The 21,181-nt window shown below is 37.0% G+C and overlaps 1 protein-coding gene across 1 annotated transcript in view; it reads left to right on the top strand.

The window, feature by feature from the left end:
• The window catches only part of RBFOX1 (RNA binding fox-1 homolog 1), a 1,399,804-nt gene that overhangs the window by 632,235 nt on the left and 746,388 nt on the right, over positions 1-21,181 (top strand). The window lies entirely within an intron of this gene.

The following is a 21,181-nucleotide window of genomic DNA, read 5'->3' as shown; positions in this document are numbered from 1 at the left end:
TCCTATAGAAAATTATGATCAGTGTCAGCCAGCCCTGAGGAAGTTCCTCTTTATTTGTGCTAGCTCCTTTTTAAGTTTTCATCAATGTTATGGCCTTAGTTTCCAGATGCTGTCTTCACCTGTCTGGATGTTGAGAGTTTACATGTTCTCAAACTGATCAAAGCATGTGAATACTGGTCTACCAGTTCAGATCAGAGTCCTGGAACTGGAGTCACATGTAGCATCAGGAGCATACCTTGCATCTCCTAATGTCCCAGAGGATTTTCAGATCATGTGTTGTTCACATAAGCCACTGCTGGACACCAGATTTAATACAATTAGTCTTTTTGACCCTCCTTGTTATGTTTTGCCTTTTAAATTACCTAAATTCTCAGCTTAACTTTTAGTAAATTCTCATTTTGGTCATGGTGTATCTGTAGAGGGGATGGAAGTGGGGGAAACAGGATCACAGTAACTAAAGCCAAGCCAGCGTCATAGCCCAGATGAAATCCAGAAAAAGAGAAATCCTAAGGGGAAGACAGAGCTATTTTTATTAGCAGTTTATCCCCTTATGGTGACCTAGATACCTGTGCTGATTTTGGAGAAAGGGGAAGCATGTTATTACCAAGCAGTAAGGGAAGCTATTTGTGCTGATCTTAGGCTGCAGAGGAAGCAGAGGCAAAAATGAAATGCCACTTAAATTGACAGTGTGAAAAGGGAGCTTGCACATAACAGCCTCAAGCTGGTTTCAGACCTGTTTTTAGATGTTTAGTATATATTTGATCTCATACTTCTTTTTAAAGACTTGTCAATATTTTATTTCAGAGAGGGAAAGTATAGGCAAATAGATTGTTAATGGTAAAACATCTTCCACCTGCTAGATGAAAGGGGATAGCACATATTGGATGTTAAGGCTTGGATGCAGATTTGGGGTGCTTGATCCTATGCCAAGATATTGTTCAAGTTTAATGGCTTGAAGGCATGCACGTGTAAACAAAACCACTCACTATTTGATACAATTCGCAGATCAAATTACTTAGAGTAGTTAGCATGCTAGCCAGGACGATGGGTCAGAGCCAGAGCCAGTGCACTCTTAATGTCTACATGGTGTTGAAACTTAGGCCTAATGGTTGTCAGGATTGAAAACAGTTTGTGAACTCCACAGTGTCGCATAGATATCACACCCTACGTGACTGAAGAATCATGGGTTGACATTTATTTAGATTAAGGCAATATGTGCACATTAAGATGTTAGTCACATAAATTCCTGCATGCAAAACTCTTCTGCAGCATCAGTATCCTTAACTGAAAATAAGGAGGCAGGAGGATAGAAGTAACAGAAACAGGTGTATTTTTTCCTCCTTTAAAGCCTTCACAACGCATTGCTGGATTTATGCCCTGCTGGCAAAGCTGAGATATTTTTATTATTATTATTACACTTTTGCTACTAGGAACTGGACTTAGTAAAAGTCCACTTGGTAGAAGAAGTAAAGATTTGTTTACGAGGGAAAGAGCCATCCTAAATACATGGAGGTCTGAATGAAAGAACAATTTTTGAAGAGGCAAATCTAAGAAATAAAGCATCTATGTTCACTTTAGTGTTAGAACTATTATAGCTATAAATCTGAATTCAGTGCCATAACTCATCTCTCTAAGATGATGTTATAAAACTGATGCTAGGGAAAAAAAACACCTGAAGGTGAATTAAAATCTAAATCTTAAGATATCACACAAATGTTTGCTATTTATACTGTCCATCTGTCTAAGGTGCCTTACAGATAATCAATATACACTTGCTAAAAAAAATCCTCTTGCTCTGGAGAAATACAGCATTTAGTACAGTTAGAAATTTCTGTAATACCCTAGCGATGACAACTCACTGTGCATGACTGCATTTGTATAGTCATCTAAGGATAAGAGCAGATGAGTATTTTCTAATAACTGAATAGTCAAGAGACTTTGAGTGAAAGCACGAACAAAACATTTCTGTCGAAAACTTAGTGTGCTTGGACAGAGTGCCACTTGAGGGCTCAAGGGGTGGGCAGGGCTGTCTGCTCAGTTGCACTGACGCTGATTGGGGGTGGGGGGGAATGATTGCATTTGCTCTTGAGGTTTGGAAGAACTTCAGTTTTACTTGCTTAGTGATCAACAAGCTGTTATGTGGAGCTCCTACTATCGCACTTCAAGTTTTTCCTCCTCGTGGGCCTTTCTGTTGACATTTTGGGCTTTTCAGAGGGTTGGTTTTGGTGGGAGGTTGCTACTGTCTTTTGGTGGAAAGACTACATAAACTAGAGATTCTACAGATGATTAATGTAGTATCGCAGCTAATCAGAGCTACAGTAGTACTTCACACATCTGATTATCTATATTTGTAGTAGGGTTATTTTCATTAGGGAAACAAGCCCTAAAACTGTAATAATCAATTAAGTAGATTATTATGTACAATTGTACAGATGTGGGTTGATCTTCTTTCTCAGTATAGAGGAGAAATGGTCCACTCTCATGAAAAAAATTCTTATTCTATTTAAGCAGGTCAATGAACACTTAAATGTGTCAAACTATGGAAACATTATTTCTCATTTACTTTTCTAGATTTGCAGAATGCTATTTTTTGTCTGTTTTACAGCTCATGGTGAACTTGTATGGTAGAATCTGCTTGGTGAATCTTTAAAGTTTTTTTTGCAGGTTTTTCAACTTTATCGAGTTTGGGTATGTGTGGCTACTTTTAGCAAAGTAATAGAATCTACCTCCTGAGACATAACAATAAAAAATGTTAAAGAAATGCATTGTTATTATATTAAATCTCAGAAAAATAATTGGCCTTTGAAATAAAGTTTTTCTTATTGAGTGACTTCTCAGGGTTACGAGGGTTTAGTGTAAACAAAATTGCAACAAATATAAGGAAAAAAACCTTCAGCACACAAATTCTATTTAGCTTAGTCTATGGCTCTTAGTGTTCATGATAACTAAGACTGAAATATGGCCTTGGCCTTCAGTCAGATTCTTGGAGGGTTTTTATGATTTTGGTTTAGAAACTTGGATTTCTTCGTATCCACAAGTATGTAAAGGGCATATATTTGTGAAATCACTGTAAAATGAACAGTTATGGCTTCTCTGAACTCTCCAATGTATCAAGTTATTCTGAAGGGCTCCTAGTAACACATCTGCATTGTAGTAAAGTAATTTTTGAGATAAAAGTGATACCCTTCATTTCTGCGTTCAGTGTTTTGGTTTGGATTTTGTATTTTAAAAAATTACTCATGAGCATGCTAATTTTATGGGACTTTATGTTTGATATTGAGCTTCCACATATGAACTCATCTGAATATTCAGATTTATTTCCTATTGTTGCATGCTGTTCCTTTCACTTTCTCATGATTGTTTTGCACAGAAAGGTTCGTTAAACCATGTGTTTACCCTGGTCAAGTGTAAAACAGTGATAAATGGATGAGTTGAATATCATAAATTATAAAGCCTTGAATTGGCAGGGCATCTTTAATCTTTTGGAAGGTAAGTTTGCAAGTTAGTTGTTGGTGTTCATAGATTTTATAAGTACATCAATATAATGAATTTTTGACATGCTGAGAGAACAGTAAACAACTTCAGTTTTGAATTTTAACAAGTGCCATACCTGTTAATTTGTCTGCTTTGGAATTATGAGGTCTAGAGCTAACTGCAAGGTAATCCACACTCATCAGTATGCTATTATCTGCATAAATATAAAGTCTGTGACAGCAGTGACTGCGTGATTAGCTCAATTTTAAATTGGGTAAATAATGAATAAAAGTACTGTGTTTTATTAAAATTGCAAGTAAAAGCAAAGGGGAAGAAGATGTCTTCGTCTGGTGTCATGGAATATGTTCCATTGATTTCTGATTGTTTGTTTTAGCTGTAATTCTTGTGAATATATCACATAGTATAATCAACAGATTATAGTAGAAATCCACAGTGGTATTCCAGAAGTTATGTGTACACTATTTTGATTTGTATAGACAGACACATTCAGTCTGACATTTATTACTGGTTGGGCCCAGATCTCAATGTTAACTCTTCACTAATATTCTGTTCCAGAGATATGGTTTACAGTGCCTGGTACATGCATTTCACAGAGCCATGCATTCCTAGAGCTGTCACACTACACGGCCTACTTCCGTAGCAGGATGCAAAGGTTAACCATGTGTATTACCTCAGCTTTTATTCATAGAATATTGTCACCCAGAAAAAGTGCAAAATATATATATATATTTATACAAAAAAGTGCTGAGAATGTTTAGTAATTTTTAGTTTGCAATTAGAAATTGTTGATCATTGTCTAGCACTAATATAGATTTCAGACTAGTGATTGAAACCAGAATGGAATCATAGAATCATAGAATTGTTTAGGTTGGAAAAGACCTTTAAGATCATCCAGTCTAACCATTAACCTAACATTACCAAGTCCACCACTAAACCAATTAAGGGTAGAGTACCAATTTCGTGTTTCCTGGCTTGGTGGCTGGATTATTTATAATGAAAGTAAAAACTAGGAATCATTAAGATTGGAAAGGACCTCTGAAGATCATCATTCCAATCATCAACCCAACACCACCATGCCCACTAAACCATGTCCCAGAGTGCCACATCTACCCATTTTTTGAACACTCCCAGGGATGGTGACTCCACCACCTCTCTGGGCAGCCTGTTCCAATGCTTGACCATTCTTTCTGTGAAGAAATTTTTCCTAATATCCAATCTAAACCTCCCCTGATGCAGCTTGAGCCCATTTCCTCTCATCCGATTGCTAACTACTTGGGAGAAGAGACCAACACCCACCTCACTACAACCTCCTTTCAGGTAGTTGTAGAAAGCAGTAAGGTCTCCCCTTGGCCTCCTCTTCTCAACACTAAACAACCCCAGTTCCCTCAGCCGCTCCTCATAAGACTTGTGCTTCAGACCCTTTACCAGCTGCATTGCCCTTGTCTGGACATGCTCCAGCACCTCAATGTCCTTCTTGTAGTGAGGGGCCCAAAACTGGACACAGTATTCCAGGTGCAGCCTCACCAGCGCTGAGTACAGGGGGACAATCACCTCCCTGCTCCTGCTGGCCACACTATTCCTGATCCAAGCCAGGATGCTGTTGGCCTTCTTGGCCACTTGGGCACACTGCTGGCTCATGTTCAGCCGGCTGTTGACCAACACCCCCAGGTCCTTTTTGGCCAGGCAGCTTTCCAGCCACTCTTCCCCAAGCCTGTAGCGCTGCATGGGGTTGTTGTGACCGAAGTGCAGGATCTGGCAGTTGGCCTTGTTAAACCTCATACAGCTGGCCTTGGCCCATTGGTCCAGCCTGTCCAGGTCTGTCTGCAGGGCCATCCTACCCTCCAGCAGATCGACACTCCCACCCAGTTTGGTGTCATCTGCAAACTTACTGAGGGCGCACTCAATTCCCTCATTCAGATTGCTGATAAAGATATTAAACAAGACGTTTAAGAGATGTTGTCTTTTAAAGTCATTCTGTCGTAGCCCATATCCTTCAAGTTAGTATAAACTGCAGTTCGTGCAATTTCAGGAAATACCGTTTGCATCTTTTTTCAATGTTCCTAGATTTTGAAGTTACTGATTATGTCTTAAGGAAAGAATTAAAAGCACTGTGAGAGAACAAGTAGCTGTCTGCACAAATACACAGCACCGGTTCTGCATGAGAAATAGTGCTGAACTTTGTAGGAAGAGTATTTTGAGGAGGTCCAGTTGATAAGCACTCTAGAATCAATATTTCATGTTATTCTACTATACAAATATAACACTGATAGTGGCAGCACTACAAGAGGCTTGAAACAAGTCAATGTCACAGGCAGTTAGCATTCAGCCTGCGTATCCAGGAGGCAGTTACTGGATCTCTTGCTGTTATTTGGTCAGGGCACTGTGTGATTGAGTGGTAACACCAGCCATGCTTATAGTATCTCTAGATTAAAGTCTTTCTAACCTTCACTCTTTACTGGAGCCACACTGTGAAATTTCTGTAGGAAGACTGATGCTGGGTTTTTCTCTTTTCCTTAAATTGAAGTACTATGTTTAAAGGATTGATTTTAGTTCCTTTAAATCAAAATTTGTTGCTGATCTTGAAATAATAGACCAACTGCAAATATTATGCTTAGGGAATTAACTCTGGTTTTGAATCAGCTAATTCTCACAATAAAGACTCTGGAAATTCTCTGTGAGGAAGGTGGATGCTCTTTGGCATTGGTATTTATAAGTTAGGCGATGGAACAATGGAAAGACGGAATAATGAATTAGCAGGAATTCAGAGAAATTAGAGGAACATAACTGGTGCTTATGCCCATTATTGGTGCAGTTTTTTGACATTTAAAGTGGTTTGCAACTCTTCTCTTATTAGAGCTAATGCCAGACAATCAGTCACCCTAGCACAGCAGTTCTACGCCTGTTAGTAATGCTACTAATAATTGATGTGCAGCAGCAGAACTTATAAATGAAATTAGCTCCCCAAAGTTTAAGTATGACTGTGATTGAAGTAGTAATGATAGAGTTCATGCAAGTACGTTTGCCATTTATCTAAATGTATCATTACTGACAGTGCTTTTTCGTTAACATTTTGTTATCCTTATTCATGTCATTGTTATAATGTCCCCTTAGATACCTGCAAATTATACTGGCTTGTACTTGCCTCTGATCCTTCCTTCCCACCCCTATACCTCCTTTGGAATTAATTTTAAGGTTTTTAAGATCTCTGGGAGCATCTCCAACATACTCAGAGGAAAGTGCTATTTACACAATTGGGGAACAGCTTTGGTTTTCTCATAAGTGAAGGCTTTTCCATGCTTTATCAGAAAGGCACGATATCAGTATTTTAATTCAAAATTCAAAACCTTGGTTTTACCTACAAATGAAAGTGAATAGAACCAGAATTTCTAGCAATCCAGCAATGTATAATACTTCGAATTCACAATCAAGAAAGCCCCACCTCACCATGGATTTGATAATATCTTTAGCTAAACTTGGGAGACTCTTAAAACTCTTATATAAAATACTGAAGGAGAAATAATTTTGGTGAAGATTCCATGATAATCTGAAAATACATTGATTAAACATAAGCTTAGGCAAATAGATTCTGATTAACCCCCCCCCCCCCCCCGTATCTGTTTTCTGAATCTTCAAAAATAAACCGGATTCTCTCATTTTGTGATGATTTTCTCTTGTTCCAGTTACTTCTGCATGTAGAGATCTTAAAGGGCTGTAGGACAGAAGGTTTACAGTATTAGTGAATTTCAAAGAATTTGTTACAGAAAGATAGTCAGCTCCATTCTGTATGCCCAAAACCCCAGGAATACTTTGCAATGAAGCAAATTATTAAATGCTATCTTCACATACTTTAAGGATAGATAAGTATGTATGGTTTGTTGTGGGTTTGTTTTTTTTTTTTTTTTTTAAAGTAGGCTAATTACTCTGGAGAACTATATTGAGATCTGAAACGCAAAAGCTTATATTTTTATGTGTTTCCCATCACCAGAGTAACGTTTTCCAAATTTTCACTAAAGCTGGGGAAAAAATCCAGCAAGTTAAATCAGACAATGTGTATAAATTCCTAGAAATGCTTGGTTTTAGAAATCCATCCAACTCTCAGCACTGACTTAATTTTAGAGCTCAGAACTGAAACAGCCTAAAAAATAGCTTATGATTTAATCCCTTTCCAGCCACAGACTAAAATAGCAAAAGTATTTACAGTGCATCTACTGTACACCAAGTGAATGGTATACACTTCCTAGCCTGGCTGGTAACTTTTGTGGTTTTGCCTCATGAGGAAACTGAAATACATAAATACAAATGTGATTTTAGAAGGCTACGCCTGATTTCAGTGGTGCTTATTTCAATCTCTGCAGCAAAAGAACCAGAGGGCTTCCATTTTATTCTTTTTTTTAGTGTAATAGCATTCATCTTCAAGCACATTCAGCAAATTCAATATCATTAGTAGAAAAGACAACAGATTCCAAACAGGATCTCTGTTGCTCAAAACGTTGTAGAATATCGTATATCCACATACATGGTTCTGCCCTTGTGGCAACAACTGAATATTGGGGCCCAAAGGAGTTAAAAAAGCTGTAGGTTTGACTCAGTTTTTAAATCTTTGCATGTTTCATATTTTAACATTAAAACAGTGTGAGTAGAGGATTTTCATCTGGGGTTTCTTGTAGGAAGGCTGTAGCATGTGATTTCCTGTGCGCCTTTATTTTGAAGTGTTCTCTTCAGTAACATGTTATTTGTGACATGAGGTTTTGGTTGCTTCATTGAATGCAGTTTCTTCTTCTAGAGTTTTATGTTTAATTAGTAATGTACTAATTGATACACCAGACAAGTTCAGTAAAGTCAAGGACACAAGCTCCCCTAGGTTTTGCCAGGCATCTAATTTATATGAATTTCCTACAAATCGTAATAGTGATGCTTTAATCAATTAAAATCCACATGGAAATTTAGTGACAAAAGATCATGTTTCGTAATTTTTAAGCAGTGAAGTGTACAACTTCCAAATTACAGTGTTTTAATTATGTGACAACCCATTGTTTCTGCCATGGTGGTAGTCAGCGGGGCTGCTGAGTGTGGGACCAGCTCAGCTCTTTTTGATGTCAGTGGCAAAATGCTAAAGGGAGGTGTAGCATGCCCTACTCATAGCTCTCTGCTTTGTATAGGTGCAAGCACACACCCTGTGTTGAAAGTTCTTGGAAAGAATAAATCAGTAATTAGATTTAGCTGTTTAATACTTGGGACGTTTTAGCCATTAGTCATTTCCATGTCTATCTGTCTGTCTCTAGAGATAAACTCTATTTAAATTAAGGGAAGTAGGATTTTTTGAGAGTGACTTACAGTGTTCTAATACCAGAGATCCAAAGTCAGGTGAAGGTTTTTAAGGAGCCATATCTGTGTTCCCTTGTGACAATGTTGAGGTCTTTACAGTGATGTAACCACTACCTTACACTCTCGGATATCTTTCTGTGAACTTTTCAGAATGCCAGTCTTGCCCTCCGCTTTTATTTTTTGGCGGGGTCTTTGACCTCTCTTGATAAATACATAGAAGTCAGGGTGTTAAGCTGAAGCACATTCAAGGGAATGCTCAGGAAAAGGTAGTTAGGGAAGTCTGTCTCTGCTACAGCTGGCCTCAAGTAAGATGCTGAAAAGAAGGGACACTTTTGCTGAAAGCTCAGAAAACCTGTGATTTGGCTTTTCTGTTTTATTTGTTTTTAAGGACTCTGTGAACAGTCTTTATTAACACAGTCCATAAACTAGTTAACAAAAGGTAACAGCAGTAGTTTCTCTGCTTGTAACAGTAAGGACAGCCTTTTCATAAAAGTTAATCTTCCTAAGCAAACAAATTTTAATCTGTGGGTTCCATCTTCTGCTTTTTAATAGCATTGCTCTTTTAATATTACTTCTTTTCTAACAGGATCATACCCTACTCCCTTAGGCCATGTTAAAAAGGTCAGTCACTGAGTGGTATTTTAATTTAAATAAAGAGTGAAAGACAGACTGTTTTTGCTAGAATACTAAAAGATCACCTATTTAAATCTCCCTTTTAATGTCTGTTTAACTGTCTTTCTTTGAGGCTTTTTCTATGACCTTCAACATAATTTAGACATAATTTTTAATTCGTTATTCATGCCATTAAATACTGCAACCTGTTTCTTTCTGCAGTTTCTTTCTCTTTTATATGCGTATTGCATTTTTTTTTGTTTGGTTCTGTAATGATTTCTGATGTACTGACATTTTAAAAAACAGTACAGAACAGTGTTTATTTTGAGAGGAAAAAAATCCCAGTGTGTGCATATTTGAATTACATCAACAACATTATTTAAGATAAAAAATAAGGTGGCAGGGGAAAGACAAGTCAAACTTCAGGCCTCTTACCTTGATAAAGTCCCTGTAAATGACACTGGTCCTGTGCTGCTGTGCGTGGGCTGGTAATGGGCTGCTTTGAATGTTCTCAATTTCTGAAGTGCTTTAGCTTCACACAGCAATAACTGTGGCAGCTCCACTGACACCCTGACACCAGCTCTACATCATTGTTTTGGCTTTTCAATTTTTTTCTCACTTAGTAATTGAGTTTCATGACTTCATGCAGAAGATGGAATGAACTCCAGATAGTTACGTTATTGTAGATTAGCCATAGTGATACTGTGGTTTGTAGAGACTTGATATGCTGCAGAAAAGCACCAAAAACTAATAATGCTGAATAAAGAAAATAATTAAGCCCTTAAAATTATGTATTTTCATGGCCAGGGACCAGTTTTTCAACCTTTAGTAAAGTTGATGAGCTGGTATCTCATTTGTTGTACCCAAGTAAGAATTGCACCCTTTTGAAGCAGTGTGGAGATACACAGGTTCTCATTGCTGCAAAACACATGCACAATAATTTTTTTATTGTCTGTCAATGTTCAGTTACTTTACTAATATAAACTACTTATCTGTCTTTCCCCAATTGATTCAACGGTCTTAAACATGGTACATTCACAAGCAGTACTGTTGGGCAAACAAAGGAAAAAAACAGTATTCTGTTACTATGTCTTTCCAGAATTTTTGTCTAACGCTCATTAGCAGTACAAACTAATTGGTGAACCTTTTAAGAAGAATACAATGCAATATTAAGGAAAAAAAGGTACAGAAGAAAACAAGGTTAGGAAGTGACATAGGTGTAATATTTTACAGTGTTCCTTTGGATTTTTTTAAAGCAGGGGAGAGAAGGAAAGAGGTTCACAAAAGCACAAAGCTTCACAAAGATTTGGGGCCAGCACCAGTTCCATAGCTGCCAGGAGCACAGACGCCACGTGACTCTCATGCATTTGTCATCCCTGTCACAGTGGCCTGCAAATCAGCTGGATTCCCTCACAGCTCACTGAGCCGTGGGCCAACACGTGCCTGTAGCTTTGCGTCTGGCTCCGTAGGGCCACCGTGGCAACTGCTGAGTAGGCAGGTGTGTGACATCCTTGCCTTCTTTCTGCTCCCCATTCTGGACCTCATCCAAGAAAATGTAATCTAGGACAATAACAGCTTCAAGTGATGAACTCAACATACCACAGGTCCCCTGTCCTATTTGTGGCATCTGATAATAGGATTTCAACTCAAAACATCAGTAATGATATTTTCCTGTCCCTAAGCACACTTCAGGTAACTTTGCATACACCACTAACCAGCCCAATAAACGTTATCAGCATTTCCATTAGCTTCTCATAATAATCCTAGGAAACTAATACTCCCCAGTGTACTGTTGAGTTGATGGCCCGTTTGCTTAAGAAATACCAGCATCAGCCCTGCCAAACATCGGGTTGCCAGTGCAAATTAATGGACTCCATAGCTATGTATTCAGTTAATGGAATCCATATATTCAGTCACCTAGTAAGACCTAGCTATGAAATTACTTCCTCTTACATTGCTCTTTGAGAAGAGTTATTGTACCAGAGCTAAACTGGGATTAGGTGCTTTTATCCACAAGATAGGTGTCTCTTTTTTTTTTTTTCCCCCTTCTTTTTTTTTTCCCCCCACTCCTTCCTTTCCCACCTCCCCTTTCAACAGTTTGAAGGCAGGCGACAATTTGTGACAAGGTTAGATTTTTGTACTGCTTGGTGAAATTGCATTAGGCCATAATTTAAACAGCAATTGTAAAGTAACAGTTTTCTAGTGTATCATTCTCAATTCTGTTTTGCAAAATACTGTCTTACTATTATAATAAATAGACTACATGTCTTGGACTATATGGCTGCTTGTATGTGCTGGCTAGGTTATCCTATTGCTTTTACACTATTTTTAGTTGCTTTGAAAATTGCTGGTATGATGTTGAAGCACATACAATTCAATTCTCCACAAGTGCTTCATTACAAACCTTTAAACTGTGAAATATAGGTTGCCTAGGGTTGCCTAAATGTTATGTCAAGTTTTATATGAAATATATGCAAAGAACCACTTTGTTGGGTGCCTAGACAGGAAAAAAAAAAAAGCAAAAAAACAGAAAAAAAAAAAAGAGCCTTAGTGCTATGTATATTTTCAGTTTATTTTAGTGTCATCAGTGTAAAAATAATTCTGTTAATGTTGCTAAATGATACTGTATATACACTTTTCTCAATTCATACAAAAGTAGTATTTGTGGAAAGCTTAAGATAAAAAATATCTCTAGATTTTTCAGAGAAAAGAGACTCCTGTTTCCGTTCCAAAAAACCAAGATGGATAATCTGGAGCTTGCAAAGGGGCTCATTAAAATTAATTCTTCACAAAATTTTTGTGTATTGATGAGCTGAGCTTTCTTCTTAAAAAATGTGATTATGTTAAGATAGCTTCTTTGTTTTTCCAAGATTCAAAAGTTTTTGTTTGATAAATTATAGCTCTTGGGATTCTCAGCACAGAATTTCAGAACTAGTGTCATTTTACATCCTATTGATAGTACACTGATTTTCTTTATTGTGTTTGACAAGCAAGGCTCGCTCTCCCTTGCAGAGCAGCCATGTGGCACAGAGCCATGAGCCTTATGTAAAACAGTTAGCTGTCAACTGTTCAGATTTTGCGTCAGAAATAGGCTTTCACTCTACTACTGATCCTTGCTATGCATAGTTGTTATATAATAAAGCAAAATTTTTACTTCAGAGCAGTGTGCTCAGCTTCAGTACTGAATCCAGCCAACATCAAGTTCTGTAGAGTGACCTCAAGCTTCACAATGTGCACAGGCTGTGGTTTGAAAGTCTCAGGTGTTTTATTCTGAACAGATCTGAACACGTAGCCTCTTTTTCAGCACTGTTAGCCTCAAACGTACAAAAGTCACCTGGCAAGCCATAAAAAGGTGACGTTTCAGCGAATGATTGCTGCGTCATTTATCCATCTTCTGGTCTTTGAGCCCATGCTGATGAGCTCAAAATACCACCTCTCCATGGTATTAATGTACCTTTTTCCTTGCTTAATTAATAGAGCCTCTTTACTGTGCCTCTTTAGGCTGCTGTGCCAGATGTAGTGCAGTCCGGCCAGTGCAGAAGAGGCAGCCTCACCGTGCTCTTGTGCGGATGCAGCCTGGTTATTTCTTGATGCCACGTTGACATCCCTGAGTGTGCTGCACTGCACTTGTCATGGGACTTGGATGCCAAGAGCATCCCACAGCGCTGCGGAGACACATCCTGAAACAGCAACCCACGCAAATACACGGGACTGGGTGTGTTTCTAACCAATCATGTAGTGTCTTCTCATGATAATTTGCACAAATTGCGTTTCTGCTCATCCTTGTGTGAGGCCTTGTTTTGGTATGATATAGTTGAACCAGTCCTTTAATGTGATCCAGAGGTACAGAATTTTGCTGAATAATAAAATTCCTGCTGTAGTCCAGATTTACTTTAATTTCTGTTGTGGTGTGGCTGTCTGAAAATTATAGTCTTTTGAGTGACTTCGGGCGAATTTAAAATAAGTAATTTAAACAAAAGCAAAATATCTTTTAAAAAGATTCATCCACTTTTGTTTTTTCTTTTCCAACCAAATAATATGTGATTCCTTAACAACTAATTAGTTATGCTATCTGCTTGCTAGGACTGAACTTCGAAGCGAGTGGCCATTGAAAATATAGAACTTTGTTTATTACATTAAATTACCAGTGAATGGAACATTGAACTTTGCCTTGTTTCAAGAATAATCAAAGATAATGCTCTACTTTAAAAAAAGCAAAACCAAAATCTTGCTAGTTGACACATCATGTGACTTATTTGCTGATGGTATCGAATCATTAATCTGATTTTTAAAAAAGAGTAATTAAAATGTTCATAACTAGGCAGAAGAAAATTTTAAATTTTTATGCTTATATTCTAGGTATATGAGACAGAAGTAAAGACAATAAAGCTAACTGAATACATATTTTATGTTTTTAATAGCTTTTTTTTGGAGGAAAGAGCTTATTCTGCAACAGCATCTTATTATGTGGGTTTTTTCATACCCTGAATAAATGTATATATATTAATAAAAAATATGTTTAGAGTGTCCAGTATACTATACACATAAGCCCTAGGCCCATTAGCTTCAGCTTTCTTCCCATAAGAACAAATTTTTCCAGCATGAGCCTATCTTTAACTGAGATGGAAAGTCAGTATCATTCTTTTTGCCCCAAAATGCTTTATTAAAAGTATATATTTCGTGTAAGCCTTTGCACCTAGAGAGGGTTTTCTTCCCTAGATGAATTAAAATAATCCACACAGGGATATAGAACCTATTATTTTCCCAGCAGGATGTTAAACTCCGCTCATCAACTCTTACAGAGCCAAAACACTTATGAAAACCGTACAGGTGAACAAGCTGCAGCTCTAATAACCATGGGTCAGCACTTGATCTCCAACCAGTAAATTTTTACCCCCTCCAAAGAAGCTTTGCTCCTGAGACCTGGACACTTTATGCTGCAAATAACTGTTTTACCTAGTGACCAGAAATCAGTAGAAAGCTCAACTTTTTCGTTGAAGCAGGCACAGATTTTGCCTGCATCACAAACGTACTCTCAGAGTAGGATCTGGCTGCTGCTGCTATTTTCTAGGCTCAATTTGCAGTGTGTTACTAAGTAAGCCATTTTAGATACCACCCCTACACCTTCCCTCTCTAAGGAGATTCCATTAGTGTGTTTTAAAAGGCAGAAAAGGGAAGTCAAGCCTATCAATATTAAAAGATATTTCTCAGTGCAGAGGAGGATTTGGTAAATTGGTTAACCTACTTGTATCATGATTTATTCATAATAGTAGATTATACTGATAAAACCTCATAATTCATATTTCTTCTACTTCTCTGTGTTTTGTTGTTTGTTTGGGTTTTTTTTTTCCCATCTGTATAAGCATATACTAATACCTAAAATGAAAACTGCAGTGATGGTGGTTTTAAATTGAGAGGATTTCAGGAAATGAAAACTAGATTGTAGTATATGTGAGTTTATGAATAAATTAGCATAGAGTGATCACTTTTACCAGGACAGCTTAACTCTGAAACATCATGCCATCTACATAAAAAACTTTTTCCTTTAAGGGTTTGATTCAGTATAGTACTTGAGCATGATTCTAAAGTGAATATTGTCATTAAAACCGCTTGAAATCATACGCGTTAAATTATAATACCTAGTGTTGAAAAATAAACCCCAAAGAAACGGCATTGAGTGCTTCTATTGCATTTGGCACTTAAGTAATCTCTATTATATGATTTTTTTTAACACCCTGTTAATTTGAGATGTGAAAATCCATGTTAGCTTTTATACCCATGAAGCAACTTTATCATGCTATGTATTTGTCCCTTTTGCTGAACTTGGATCTTCTCGACCTCGCCATTCATTCCCCTTTGCAGCTATGGTTGTCAGGTGATTTGCCATCCTCACAGCTGACTGAGATGCTTACAGTTCCCATGGATAGTAAATGTTTTCCTAGCATTTGCTCTTTTTATTCTGTAGTAGGTGTCAGCTTTCTAATTTCATTTATTTTCATCGTGATGCTAGGATAAATGAGAAGTGCCTATAAAACCCCTCTTTTCCAGTTTCTAAAACATTAACTGATAAAGTTTAGAACAGACTTCTCTTACATGTGGCTTATTTCAGACTTAAAGAATTTCACTGACTGACAATTTCAGTCCAGCGTCTGAAGCTAGCCACTTCTGAATTAGGCATAGCACAGCTTTGACTAGATATGCCAAGTTCTATGTTTTTCTGATAATACAAGATGCCCTATGTTATTAGGCTTTTTACTGCAACAATTAACTTGAATGGTTTATGAGAAAAAGAAGAAAAACATATTTAGCAATGATCTGAGGCAGAGTTAATTTGTCTCTCTGTAGCACTGAGATGCGCTATTCAGATTTGTGGATGCTGTGAACACCTTTATCAATGTATTGATGAAGATCTGTGGGAATATAAGTTTTAAACAAGTGTTTTAAACAAGTATTTTAAAGGAGAGATTCCAGAGTACTTTATATGTATTACACTCTTTTTGTTCTGAGCAACTGAAAAATAAAGCAAAACAAAAGAATTTTTTTTTTTTTAAATGAAAGATGACTTTTACAGGATGCCCATTACAATGTGAAATAATAAATGATAAAAGGTTTTCTTTAACGGGAAGTAAAAAAGTCATGACATCACCAGGATATATTGCGGAACAGGAAGAAAAACAGCTCTTTCCCAGCATACTGATAAGCAGTGCTTCTATGGTTTTCTCCTGTAGGAATGAAGAATGTATTTTCTCTTCTTGTCATATTTTGTTATATATATATACACACAAAAAGGTATATAATGCAAAAGAAGGTTTTTTCATCAAGAATGTCTGAGAACTGCTTACCAGGCTGTAAACTGTTGAAATTTGTTCATTAAAAGTTCATGGTCTGTTGACCTTTTTTCCTTAAAGCATTGTATTAAGTACATTTCTTATCACTGTTTTGCATGGCGGATTGTTTAGCATATTTCTTGTATAGAAGAGTGGATTTAAGTGCCACAAAGACCTCATTTAGCACTTGCAGACTTAAGCAGAACGTGTTTGAAAATGTTGCTGTGCTCTCTAGTGGATAATTTAGTTATAAGTATCTAAGAAATTAGTATCAACAACAGTTACACATTTATATTTCACTTAACTGAAAGACCTACAGTAAGAAAAGCAAGACCTTCACCGGTAGAAGGGCACTGCTGAAGTGTAGGACTGTATCAATATGACTCACAGATTTTGATACACATATTTCATTTTTTTGCCATATTTAGGGAGAGTCCACATTCTGCCACAGCTTTTTTTAAAGACGCTAATTTTCAATGGTACAGGCAACAAGGGGATTTTGTCCTCAACCTATCTCAGATCATGAGAGATGTCTGCTATTAGATGCCTCCTCCCTTCCTGCTTCTAAGGCAGTCTCTTTTTCTCTAAGCTGTTAAAAAGCAGATTTTCAAATACACTTACCTCATCTTGGCCAATGTAACACAGAAGTTTGCTTTTATTAGTGAAAACCTGTGATGAATTTAGTAAGATGCCTTGGAATTACTCTATTTGCTTCTGTCGTCCAAAGAAAGTCATGCTAGGTGCAATATAAGGTTCTCAAGAGGTGAGTGAAACATAAAATTACATGCCTTGCATCTTCAAATATTCATAACTTAATCAGTTTCTTTGCCAAAATCAGTTTGTTGTGAGAGTATTTCTACTTCTGCCAATCACTGAATGGGCCTCTCTTATTGGAGTCGAGAATCTTGCCTCTGTTCTCTGCTTTCGGCTATCCTGCGGTGTGAACACTTCTGATGAGCCGTAGAGATTGGCACAATAATCACTTCAATGGCATTTCTGTCCTTACTCTCAGTGAAGACTCAGCCACCAGGGTTATTTTTTCACTCTATTGAATGACAGTGAATCGTGTTTGCCAGGTAGTCTGACCATTGTGATTGTACTTTTTGTACTATTATTCTCTTTAGGATTAGGAAGTGAAGCTGTATTTGGCCCTTGTGTCTCCATTCTTATTTCATTTAGTCTATTCAAATCTTTATACTCTGGTCTGTGTTCTTCAGTCTTTAAGCAATTATTTTCTAACTCTTTTCTCGCCAGCTCAACAACTGCCACTGGTGGTATCATGCAGACTTCCCAGATAGTTCAGTGGCAATTTACACTGTGACTTACACTGTAATTCCATTTGTTCTCTCCTTTTCTTGGCCTGACAGTCATTCTGGATTGAAGGATGTAATTTTTGCTTATTTGAGTCAACTCATTAAATTTATTGAGCTGCTTATTATTTCAAGATTTATATACTAGAATTGGCATAGGTGAAAACATCTTTCTTGGCAAAACTTCCATTTCCAGCGTTTCAGTATTGCTACCTAGTAGATTAGTTTCTTTGTTATGGGTCCAGAAGAACTGCGTATAAAGATGCCTAGAATGGTGAATCATTTTTCTAATGACCAGATACTTGGAGCAGCAGATTTCAACAAAACAACATCCTGTCCCATTTTGTAAGACAAACCAATTGGTTTCATTCTTTATTGTAGCTGGTAGCCCACCTTCTGTTGTCAATTCTCAACTGAAAAGCTGTGAAAACTTTTCCTCTTGGTTCAATGACTGTTTTCACAGAATTCCTAAATTCTGCTTTCAGTTGATGCTGCAGAAATGTAGCCATCTACATTTCTGTCTATCTTTGCTCACAGGTGGATGGATAGTAGTTCAGTTGTTATTGGGTTGTGCCCATGCAAATGGTTTCATATCTCCTGGATAAGGTAAAAATTATTCCATTTTGTGTAGCTGTATTGGTCTTGATCAGCATATGGTATATGATTCATCAAGAAAATTAAATCTTGATCAGTATATGGTATATGATTCAAGAAAATTAAATCTTGCTGTATTCTCAGACCTCTCAGATTCTAGATTTGGAGTAGATTTAGAAAGCTCTATCCTTTCAAGTCTTTGATGGAAATAAGTTTCCTTTTGTACACATGTCAGCCAATTATTGTTCCAGGTGATTCAGTTATGACTGTTCAGATACCTTTTTTCTGTCTTTCTGTTCTGTAAATATGCAAAAAAAATAGGGTAGGAAATAGGACAAAGACTCTAGTTTTGCCTTTGGTAGTGTTTTTCTTTTCCTTGATTTTGGCATTTAGATAAGATTTAATTTAGTTTCAGATCTCATGCCAGATTTTGAGGTAATGATGAGTTGTAATTTTGCCCTTGTTGTTTCATGCTTTCATAATAATAGTAGTAATTCTATGATTTCAATAAATACTGCATGGTTTTAGAGCTTAGAAATCAATGCTCATACGGTTTATTTTCATGGGGTGATGTGTAGTTATAAAAATGTAAACAAACACAAATATGGAAGATTCTGTTCTTATGTAATATTGGTAAGTCTTCTAAGGATGCAGATGGAGTAGCCATCTAAAAAATCTTGAAAGGGATATGTTGAGAAATCTGCATAGTAGGTGTGACACTTGTATGAGGAAGACATTTGTGTCATGAAGAGCCGCTAAAGTCACTAACTGTGTGAGTGTTAGAATGGCAATAGTAAAACTACCAGAGCAGAGTTGATGTGATGGTCAACTCTCTTCTCTAGATGTGTATGTTAATAAAAATAGATGAATCTTTAAGTGGTATAGTGTTCCAAAAATCATTCTACTCTGACTTCAAGTTTAATTAGTGAAATCATCCAAAACCCACAGTTCTTAGGACAATACAAAAAAGACTTAATGATGTGTGATGACTCATAAGAACACAGGAAATTGTCTTATCTTTTGTAAATTAAGTCTTACTCTTCCCATCTTATTAAAAGATGATGCCCCCTTATTGTCAAAGCATTGGTAGTCAGAGCCTTCCAACCTGTTTTTAAACAACTGATCTAAACAACTTCTGTAGAAAATATTACTGGCCATTGTTTTTGGCATTGTAATTCAAATAAATCTCTGCTGCTTTTGTATTTTCCAAATAATCACGATGAAGATGTGCTGTACTTGCTTGTCTATTGACGGTATTAAATATGTGTGTGTATATAAATATAAATGTAATGTTTATTCATTGCAGCAGATGTTCAGGGGAGAGAGAAGCACCTTGAACTGTGTAATGCAATACACAGAATGGTAACCATTTTCCTTTCCTCTCCATCTCTCTCTCCTCAGTTTGTTCTTGCTGCAACTTTAACTCAAGCCTAGCAATAGACTTCTGGGAAAATTGCTCTCTTTACTGCTTGGTTCTTTCAACACACGTCCTCACCCCTTTTCCTTGGTGCTGTATCTTTTACCTTTTGTGCTTGCTCTGTTAGGCTGTCTGAGGCAGTGAAGGCTGTCTGCAGTCTCATTGCTTGTCCATTAACAAGTTCATACCTCAAAATATTAGGAAATCCCCCCACTTGCCACCATTTTTGCTACTCAAATCAAGCTGCTTCCAAATGAATCTTATTTACATAAGTCCTAACATACTATCTTCACCATCTTTTCTATCTCCTTGACTAATTGATACTGGCTCGGGTAAGTAAAAGTCTTAGTTCGTATATGGAAAGGCAGAGAAAAGGATTGCAGGGAATGACTTTTTTAAATTCAGTAGAAACATCTGGTTTCTGCTGCTACAGGTTCTAGATCAGTTAGACTTTTCAAATAATATATGGACAGAAGCGCCACATCATAATGTTTGAATTTGTGGCAAGAAATTTGTTACTTTTGTACTCATGATCTGACCTGAATTGTTAGTGGCGACAGAATCCAGGATCTTCAACACTGTGCTAAACAAGCAGTCCTGTATCCACTTGTTTTCACATCTCCATGCATGTTGGAGATACGGCCTGTTGGGGAGGTAGGAAATGAGCAGAACATCCTGCAGCTGGACACCAGCTTCCCAGGGCAGCAGCAGGAAGTGATATGGAATTGATGGAATAATGGTACAGTGTATTTCTTTAAAAAGCCCCAGCAAATTTATTAGTTGGGGAACCTTTCTTTGATTTTATATATAAAAATATAAACATATAAATATCACATATATAAAAACATATTTTTATATATATAAGGATAATCTCCTAAATCTCTTTGTTCTTTCTTTCTAACTTTCCACTAGAATGAGATACGACATACTTAACTATAGAGTAATATTTTATTACAACATGATATAAAGTTGACTTGCAGTTTTATTATTACTGTAATTTTTATTCCAAAGTTTTATATCCACAATCAACTTTATTTGGTTGAAGTCAATGTGGAATATGTTGCCCTGCCTCGTCTCCTGAATTTTCACTATTTTCCTTCTCTGTTGTTCAAAGTATGAATGCCATTTTGTTTTCCAGGTAAAATTAGCGCTTAAACTAAAATACTGTAGAAACACTATTAGCTTCTGAATGGTGGGATTGAGGGTTTTCTTGAAGAGAAGTGAGGGGAGCAAAGGCCATGAAATTATCTGAACCTCAGAACATACTAGAAGTTGGTGCCATTTGGTGGGAATCATAATTTAAAATCAGGAGGGGAAAACTAGTGATACGAGAATGAAATAACAATGCTGACTTTTCACGTGGTTTGAAAAAGAAGTCTGATCTCTCCGGAAAAGCATTTTTGGTAGAAATTAGTGTCTGGAGCAGGGACACGAGCATAATATCGTGATGAAAGTGTAATTCGGTGTTCCCTTGTTTGGAAGAATGTCTTTCCTTTAGTGCCATCTTTAGCTCCATGTGCTAGATTAAGCAGAAACAGCCAGGCTCTGGCTCTTGGAAACACTGCTTCCTATGCTGGGTATGTTCTCCTTGTTCTCTGTAT

Source organism: Pelecanus crispus, chromosome 11 (genome assembly GCF_030463565.1).
Source record: "Pelecanus crispus isolate bPelCri1 chromosome 11, bPelCri1.pri, whole genome shotgun sequence".
NCBI classification, from domain to species: domain Eukaryota; kingdom Metazoa; phylum Chordata; class Aves; order Pelecaniformes; family Pelecanidae; genus Pelecanus; species Pelecanus crispus.
This window is presented reverse-complemented; position numbering and strand designations above follow the sequence as displayed.